Below are 9576 nucleotides of genomic sequence, written 5' to 3' on the forward strand. Positions count from 1 at the left end.
CCAGAGTACATATTTCTCACATTTTATTCTAAAGTTGTGCTCAAAAGTATACATACCCTGGCAGAATTTTTGCTTTCTTTTGTTTTGTTTTTTTCCAGATAATATGAATGATAACACAAACTTTTTTTTTTTCCGTTAGTGGTTGGGTGAAGCCCTTTATTGTCAAACTACTGTGTCTTCTTTTTTAAAATCATAAAGACAACCACAAACCCCCAATTGACCCTAATCAAAAGGTTACATACCCTGGTGATTTTGGTCTATTAAAGGGGTACTCCAGCGGGGGGGGGGGGGGGGCACTTTTTTGCTGGGACTGGGGAGGAGGTGGCCGAGGGAAAAGACATCCACTCACCTCCCCAGTTCCAGCGGCGGGTCCCGCATCGCGGCGCTCTGGTAGGCGGTTCCGGGTGTCTGATGCGGGCCCGAGATGTGACGTCTCAGGTCCGCTCAGCCACTCGGTGAAGGAGGCGGGATCCGTTTCAAGTCCGCTCAGATCCCGCCTCTGTCACTGAGTGGCTGAGCGGACCTGAGACGTATCGTCTCGGGCCCGTGTCAGACACCCGGAAGCGATGCGGGACCCGCTGCTAGAATTGGGGAGGAGAGTGGACGTCTTTTCCCTCGGCCACCTCCTCCCCGGTCCAAGCAAAAAAGTGCCCCTGCGCTGGAGTGCCCCTTTAACATGCACATGGGTTTGAATGGCTACTAAAGGTAACATCTGTGATGTGGTTGCTTGTAATCTGTGTGTGCATAAAAGCTGAGTGAGTTTCTGGGATGCAGACAGACTCTTGCATCCCTTATCCAGCCACTGTTTCTAGACTGAGAGTCATGGCTGTAAAGCACGGAGGTGGATCTCTGAGGTTTTGGGGATGTGTGAGCTACAAAGGCACAGGAAACTTGGTCCGCAGTTGAAGGAAAGATGAATGTAGCACGTTATCAGCAAATACTGGAGGCAAATTTGCAATCATCAGCCCGGAAGCTGCGCATGGGATGTACTTGGACATTCCAACATGACGATCCAAATCACAAGGCCAAGTCAACCTGTCATTGGCTACAGCAGAACAAAGTGAAGGTTCTGGATGGGCCATCTCAGTCTCCTGACAATATCATTGAGCCACTGTGGGGAAATCTCAAGCGCGCAGTTCATGCAAGACAGCCCAGGAATTTACAGGAACTGGAGGCTTTTTGCCAAAAAGAATGGGCATCTTTACCATCTGAGACAATAAAGAGCCTCATCTACAACTTCCCTAAAAGACTTCAAGCTGTCATTGATGTTAGAGGGCGCAATCCATAATATTAAAGGGATTATTCAGGTAACAAAAACAATATTCTAAATGATCCCCCTTCCCAATACCACCCTATGTCTAATGTACATGTATAACCTATCTTGCACCCTTTCCGTTCTAAAATCAGACTCTGTGTCCACTGTGACAACATGATGTCTGTTGACTTGCACCTGTTCACTGCTATTGAAAGTGCTGCTTCAATAGACTTACTTGTGTGCCTGAGCCTAGGTAATATGTCCCTTGTGTCCCTGAGCCTCTGTAATATGAAAAGTTAGTTCTATCTCTGCTTGCTGTCAGTACATACTGGGGTGATGTGATGCGATGCGAAATCAGTGAAAAATAACAGTCCTGTTTACTGTGCAATAGTAATGACAGCAGTGGGCAGGAAAGAAAGCAAAGAGGGCGAGTACGCAAACAGGCCAATCAGGGAGATGCATGATGGGAAATTGTAGTTTACTGGCCGGCGCCATTTCGGATATAGATTGGCTTTTAAAGAGGTCATCCAGTGCTACAAAAGCATGCCACTTTCTTTCAGAGAGAACATGACTCTTGTCTCCAGTTCAGGTGCAATTAGGCTCCATTCACTTCAATGGAACTGAGCAGCAAAACCCCTTTAAGAACCGGGGTATGTAAATCCGCCCGCAAGTTTGCTAAATGAATGTATTTGCAAAACTATTAAACTCGACAAGTTCTACAAGTATAACTGTTAGTTGAGATGAAAATACCCCTTGCATCCTATAGCGTCAGCTGTTTGCCATCACAATATACTAGTAGCATGGGCCTTGCAAAATAATAAGCTCCTTCAAAGGATGTTTGTTAGAGAAATCTGGATGTGTACCGTTACTGATGAATTACCTTGTGGAGTTAAGGAAGCAGATCAAAGCAGACCTTCACTTGACTATCTAAAATGTCAGCAGCTTTGAGAAGACATGCAAGGTGTAAATTGCCACAGTAAACACATCAGTTTCATATCTGCTTTTACTGGCAAGTTTTTTGTCTACGCATAATCACTTGGATGGAGCTGATAGTGTGAAAATAACCTTATTATGCATCATCTAGGCTGAGGCGCTCTGTGTCCCTTGAAGCTATGCATTTGGCTATACATCAAGTGTAAACCTTTCATGTGTGTCACTCAGTGGCATTTGTCATACATAGCTTTTAATCCAAGATCTGTCCTGCGGTCCGTTTGGCAGGTGATGCAGTTATTGTCATAAAAAAATTAATTTTAAAATTGCAGCTCTGTGCCCTACGGGCGTATCTGTGCCCTAACTTTGCACCACCCCTCCGTCCCTCCTCCCCACCCTCTTCATCATTAGGAATGCCACTGGAACATTTGCTCCTGTTTGAATATTGCACAGGTGTCCTAATGATCCAGCCCATGTGCTGTGGTAACACAGGTGGGGAGGAGGGACGGAGGGGTGGTGCAAAGTTAGAGCACAGATACTCCCATAGGGCACGGAGCATCACCTGCCAAACGGACGGCAGGACAGATCTTGGATTAAAAGCAGCTATCCAAAGGTACAAGTGGTTTGGGGGGGTATTGTGGTATCTGTTGGGATTGTTCACAGAGAGTATTTTTAACACATTATTCAGGTTTTGACACTAAAGCACGCAGTGGATAGGGTAATATATACAGTACCACGTGAATGTCAAGGTGTTGGCTGATCAGAGGTCACATGACCCAGATGTGGTAGTGAAATGTGTGGATGCAGTCTTCAGTTACAGTAAAATACTTTTTTTTTTTTTTTAACATTTTGAGTCCACAGCACTTGTTGCCATTTTTATAGTTGAGTCACTTGGCCTTCTCTATGTTAAAGTGACTGTATCACCAGGCCCACGCTGAAGCACTGGAGGCGGGCTGACCCATCCTTAGTGGGAAGAAACCCCAGCCCCTACATGACGTGACTCCATTAGAATGAATGGAACCCTACCATGGAGGGGCGGGGGTTTCCTCCCACTAAGGGTGGGTCGGCCCGCCTCCAGTGCTTCAGCCTGGGCCTGGTGGTACAGTCACTTTAAAGGTACAGCTTTATGGCCAAAATTCTCTTTAAGAACATCACTTCTGGCCACACTTCTACACACAGTCTACCTTGGTCCCATTAATTGTTTGCCAGTTCATAGCTGATGGCCGAGACATCTTTTAATCTGCATCGGATATATCTGGTTAATCATATAGCAGACTATAATCCTACAGAATCCATGACTTTGTGCAGGTGTACACCGAATATTAATTTGATTTAGATATTTTTTTCATTCACTTTGCATTTTGTTAATTGATAAAAATAGTAACACTTCTATTACTAAAGCGTCGTACTTTGCAGCATTTCTTTCCACATCTTCAAGTCTTTTCCTGTATCTGTTTATCTCTGCTTTTCCTATTTCTGTAGAATGTGATGTCATGAAACAAAGATTCCTCAATGAACACAGATTAATGTTTGGCATTAGAGGCACCTTCCAGTGCTAGTCACCTAAAGGCCCTATTCCACCAACAGATCTGACGACGGATTATCGGCCAAAGATTAGAAGCCAAACCCAGGAGTGGATTTGAAAAGAGGAGAAATCCAGTCTTTCCTTTATGACCTGTTCTCTGATTATAGTCTGTTCCTGGGTTTGGCTTCAAATCTTTGGCAGATAATCTGTCGTCAGATCTGTTGGTGGAATAGGGCCTTTAGAAGCAGACCATTTGTCTTATTGGACCAGCCACCTAGGCAGAAGGACAATGTTACAATGCCATAGGCTGTATCCATGTTTTCCAGAACTCCCTAGAGCTGCATCCATCTTTTGCAGCCACCGGTGACCAAATGTTGCATGCTCGAGATTCGCTCATCTTTACTTATTGACAATTTGCTAAACATTAGTGTAAATGGAGTTTTATTAGGGCACTTTATTCACAGCTGCAAGACTTGGACCCTCCATGATTCTACTGAATCAAACATATCTCCATCATTTTCTATGTTGATCTTTGTTCAAACCAGTGATACAATGAAGGGTTTAAGGTATGTGGCCATAAACCAGACATTGTTATGGATGTCATAATGTAATGTAATACTAGTACAGATTACTCATTTCACTCAGTGGAAAGTCCATACGATACAAGACTAAAATACTCCCATACCAGCGCCATCTTTTCTTCAGGACATCACAGTGGGAAGCTGCTTGATATATTTATGTAGTAAAATGTTTTTGGGCTTCACAATTGCTGTTGACATGCTATAAAATGTCCTCCACACTGACTTGTTCACCATTTAGCCTTGTATAATTGATAGGTGTTCTCTTCTGGCATTCACAAATACCTGCAGAGTTTAGCAGCTTATGCCAAGTCTAACTCTATACTTATCCAGCAACAAAATGTTCCTTTAGCTAAAAAAAAAAAAAAAAAAAAAAAATTACATTGTAATTAAACTGTGATTTCCAACTCCGGTGATTTTAAGGCAGAATTGGCATTGGATATCTGAGAAGGGACTCCAGCTAAGAGTCTGAATTGAAGCCATTAGATGTATCAGAAGTTATTCGAGAGTGGAACAATGGCTTCACTCGAGATGAAGGAAATCAGAAATGAGGGGGTAGAAGTGTAGGGACTGTGTGGGGGTTGTCAATGAGTTTGATGAAATTAAAATGCATCACTAATTTTAATCAGCGATGTGTAGGCAATAAAAGCTTCTAGAAAATGGCAATGTGTAAATAAATATCCAGTGTTAACTGTATACTAACAAATAGAAAAAGTGCATCATATGTGGCTGTAATGTGGTATCATCTCTTTTTCCTTGTTATGTGAAACCTCTCCAGAAGACTACCCCTACTCCAGACTAGACTATGGATTTTAAGTCTACCATCCATTATGCATAGTGGCTCTATTCCTCCAGATCACACGCACAGAAGACTCCTTTTCAATGCAATTCTGTGTAGTCTTCTCAAAGAGGTTTCACTGTGTAGATTATCTCATTATATTACCTAGATTCATGGATTGTGATGTCTATTTCATTTAAGTATATTACAGACAATAAAAATATAGGTCTAGGTTGTTAGCTCATGTGTTGGAAAAAAATGATACACCCAAACTGATAGCTCCTAATATAAGGAGGATGTATACGAACCGCACATGGCTGCTGTGTGAATTGGATGCTACCAAGAGTTTTGACAGCATCCAATGGACTTATGGCAGTGTTAGACTGGGTGTTTGGCCCTAACTTTGTGTTGCCACTAGAGATTAGCAAATTCACAGTACAAATGAAACAAAGCGCTTTGTTAGCTCAGTAGTCGGCTTATCAGCCTGCTGCCTTTTAACTCCATGCTGCTCGCCTCTAGGGGGTATCCCACAGGATATGCCATAAGTGTCCCCTAAATGCAGGTCCCAACTCTTAGACCCGCATCTATCTTCAGATCAAGAGCTCCCAACTAGAGATGATCGAACATCAGAAAGTCTTAGGTTCTATCAAACTCGAACCTTGTCGAACCTTCCGCATTTGATTCCCGATGCCTTCCTAGTCCGTGGGGAAGGAGGAGACAGCCAGGGTACCGCCTGGAATTCTGGTATTCAGCCTATTACCTAGCCTGAATCCCGGAATTCCAGGCGGTACCCGGGCTGTCTTCTCCTTCCCCACAGACCGAGAAGGTATCGGGAATCAAATGCAGAAGGTTTGACAAGGTTCGAGTTCGATAGAATCTAACTTCAACCTGACTTCAATGTAGGTTGCGCAAAAAGCATAGCCCACACCATGAAAAGGCTGAAAATAGGTGCAGGTCTCAAAGGTGGGACCTGCATCTAAGGTGCATAAGTGTCGCAGATAAGTATACCCTTTTAAGTTAGGATAGGGCTGATGCACAAAACTCATTGAAGCAGTGGATGTCTCCAGGGCAACACAAACGTTTGGCATCTGATGTGTCTGCACACAAGTTTTAAAGCGACTCTGTACCCACAATCTGACCCCCTCAAAACCAGTGCCCTAACTTTGCACCGTCCCTCCTCCCCACCCTCCTCATCATTAGGAATGCTCCAGGCAGATTGCCTCCTATTCCCCACCTGTGGCAGCCTGGCACATGGGCTGGATCAGTAAGACACCTGTGCAATGTTCAGCATGGAGAAAATGTTCCAGTGGCATTCCTAATGATGAAGAGGGTGGGGAGAAGGGACGGAGGGGTGGGGCAAAGTTAAGGCACAGATACTCCCGTTTGGCACGGGCGGCAAGTTTAAAAGTAGTTTTTTAGGACAATAACAGCTATGTGAAGGTACAAGCGGTTTGGGGGGGGGTCAAATTGTGGGTACAGAGTCACTTTAAAGGTTGCACTGTGACAGGTACACTTTAATATTGAGCATTAACCTCAAACCATGAGCAGGGGTTGTCTAGTAAGGCTAGGTTCACACTACGCATATTTCAGTCAGTATTGTGGTCCTCATATTGCAACCAAAACCAGGAGTGGATTAAAAAAACAAGGGTCTGTTCACACAATGGTGAAATTGAGTGGATGGCCGCCATTTAATGGCAAATATTTGCTATTATTTTAAAACAACGGCTGTTATATTGAAATAATGGCCGTTTTTTACTGTTATACGGCGGCCATCCACTCAATTTCACCATTGTGTAAACAGATCCTTTCTGTGTTTTTAATCCACTCCTGGTTTTGGTTGCAATATGAGGACCACAATACTGACTGAAATATACATAGTGTGAACCCAGCCTAAAGAAATATATCTGGTGAGCAAACTGTTGAATGGTGTCCATTGAGCAGAATTCCTGTCCAAGTAATGCACTGATATGTCAGGTCTGCCAGATCAGAAGCCTCTCTTAGGGTATGTGCATACTGAGGAATAGGTGAGGAATTTTAAGCAGAATCCACTTTTAATTTCCGCTTGAAATTTCACCCATAAAATTTTAACAGAGCAATGTCCCATTATGTTGAATGTGATTTCCGCTCTGTTTTTCACATCACAGAATTTTCCAGCAGAATTTTCTGTCTGGGATCTGCTTTCTGCCCAAAGAATTGACATGTCTACTAGAGGAATCCTATAGAAGTCGATGGGGCTTAAATTCTGCTTGCATTCTGCTCCTATTCTGCCAGAGCTAAATAGGCGAGGAATTTCAAGCAGAAAACTTTTCTCTTCAGTTCCTTGCCTATTCCTCTTAATGTGCACATACCCTAACAGAGCTGTTTTCTGGTCTGGCACATAGAGTAGTCCCAGTAAAGGGCACCCTCTATGATGACTATAAGCATGGGGACTGTCATATTGAGACAATCTCTTCCAGCTCTTCACAATACTATAGCTTAGCTTTTACCAAAGCTTGCTAAGCTATAAAACCTAAACTGTTAACGGTTGCTGTGAGAAAAACAGATAGTATGGGTTTTAGGCATATTGATAAATCTGGGCCATGGTATTAACCCCTAAGCTGAGTAGTTTTAGAAGTTGTTGTCAAAGTGTTCAGAAGGTTCAGTGACCATGAAAATCTGAAGCAGCGCACTGCATGCCATAAGTGGGCTCTCCCTTGGCTGGTGTTTGAGTCTATGTATATTATATACTTACTTCAACACTCCGCATAAACTGATAAAATATTTACATGTGGTTAGAGCAAAGTAATCTAATATGACTACTTTAAAGAGGCTAATACTACAGGGAATGGGAAATATTAAAACTGTAAATAAAAGCTCAATTTTCATACTTCATTCAAATCAAAGCTTCCAGACTGCTTATCCGCTAAACATAGAATGTAAATATGTGCATACTGGAGGAAATACGCTGCCGCTATTTGTTGGCTTTCAGTTGAGCTGTTGTGAAGGTAGTTCTGTAAACTGTATTAAGTTCTTAGTAAATACTTACAAGAAGTGTACCAGGGCGTTCTATGGTCACAGAGGCGGAAAAAAAGTTGTGTGCTTCCTATTTTGAAATACAGACACTAAAGTACATGAATATTCTTGGGTTATGTATGTATGTATGTATGTATGTATGTTCTCAATATGACATTTTGTACAATTTATGCATCCATATATCAGTTAAGGAAACAAACCTTTACAGGAAATAAGACAATCTGATCACATTAATTGTATACCCTGCACTGTGATTGCTATGGTCCATACTAATGCATCATAAATACTGGAAAAGGTGGACCCCAGGGAGAATCCAGGATGAGATGTGAGATATGTAGTCAATAGTATGTCAATAGAATAGAGTAAATATGTACACTGGATCAAATAGTAATAGTAAATTTACTCTGGATAGCAGCAATGGATCCCTAAGGAGTCATATAACACTCAGGTACAAGACAGAAGTTACCTACTTAATAAGTAGGAAGTATTTCAAGTTTTACAGGTTTGTATATCTATAGACTTATATCCAGTCAATTCCCTCTAGGTTGGTATAGATACAGAAAAGAAAGTTGTTAGAACAGATGACCACCTGCTCATTTAAAGGGACCCTATCAGCCTTTTCATGCTGCCCGGACCGCATCAGGAATGAGGAAACCAGTCATCAGGGCAGTCTCTGGAGGCTAATCTCTGCCTGCATATAGTAACACATCTCTAGCACTGTATGTATAGGGAGAGCTGTGTTGCTTTAACTAGTTGTTAGTATATACAGTGGTTCTTGCAACCTCTGGCTTTTGAAGATGAGGGTTTTGTCACGTACAGTATACACTTTAACATCGAAGGGTATGTGCACACTGAGGAATTCTTGAGGAATTGTAAAGGAAAGTTTTCTGCCTGAAATTCCTCCCTCCGAAAACGACTCATACAGTAACGATCTGCTGCTGTCGCTCCGTGGAATAGGAGCTGTGGCAGCAGACCGCTGTTATATGCTATGGGCTGCCCGGATAATCTAGCGATCACCCGGGCCCCCCCACACACAGCTCCCCCCGCGCCCCGCCCCCGGGACTCACCTGCTTGCTGCTGCCACGTGTAATAGCGGCGGCACCAAGCGGGGAACGAGGCGCAAATGAGCACTGACGGCGCTCGTTTGCTCCTCATAGTCGCTTTATGGAATAGGGGCTTAAGTGTACCTGTCTCTGAAATTTCTGTTTAAGAAATCAACAGGGGTTGTGGTCACAAACAACAACCACAGCAAGTGAAGACATCTGTTCATCATGCAGGTTATATATCAACTGAGGGCAATTAACTGAGGCTAATTATATTATCAACTATGCATGCTTACCAGGAGACAATGCTCTATGTTATACAACAATTCTGTCACTGTGTTGTTACAAAGTGGCTGAATGTGAATGTGTGGTAGCTGTAAACATGTCCAGTGAAGGGAGACACCTAGTGGCCATATGTATAGCGCATTCAACCCATTAGTGGCCACCAATAGGCT

Source organism: Dendropsophus ebraccatus, unplaced genomic scaffold, assembly GCF_027789765.1.
Source record: "Dendropsophus ebraccatus isolate aDenEbr1 unplaced genomic scaffold, aDenEbr1.pat pat_scaffold_1385_ctg1, whole genome shotgun sequence".
Taxonomy (NCBI): Eukaryota; Metazoa; Chordata; class Amphibia; order Anura; family Hylidae; genus Dendropsophus; species Dendropsophus ebraccatus.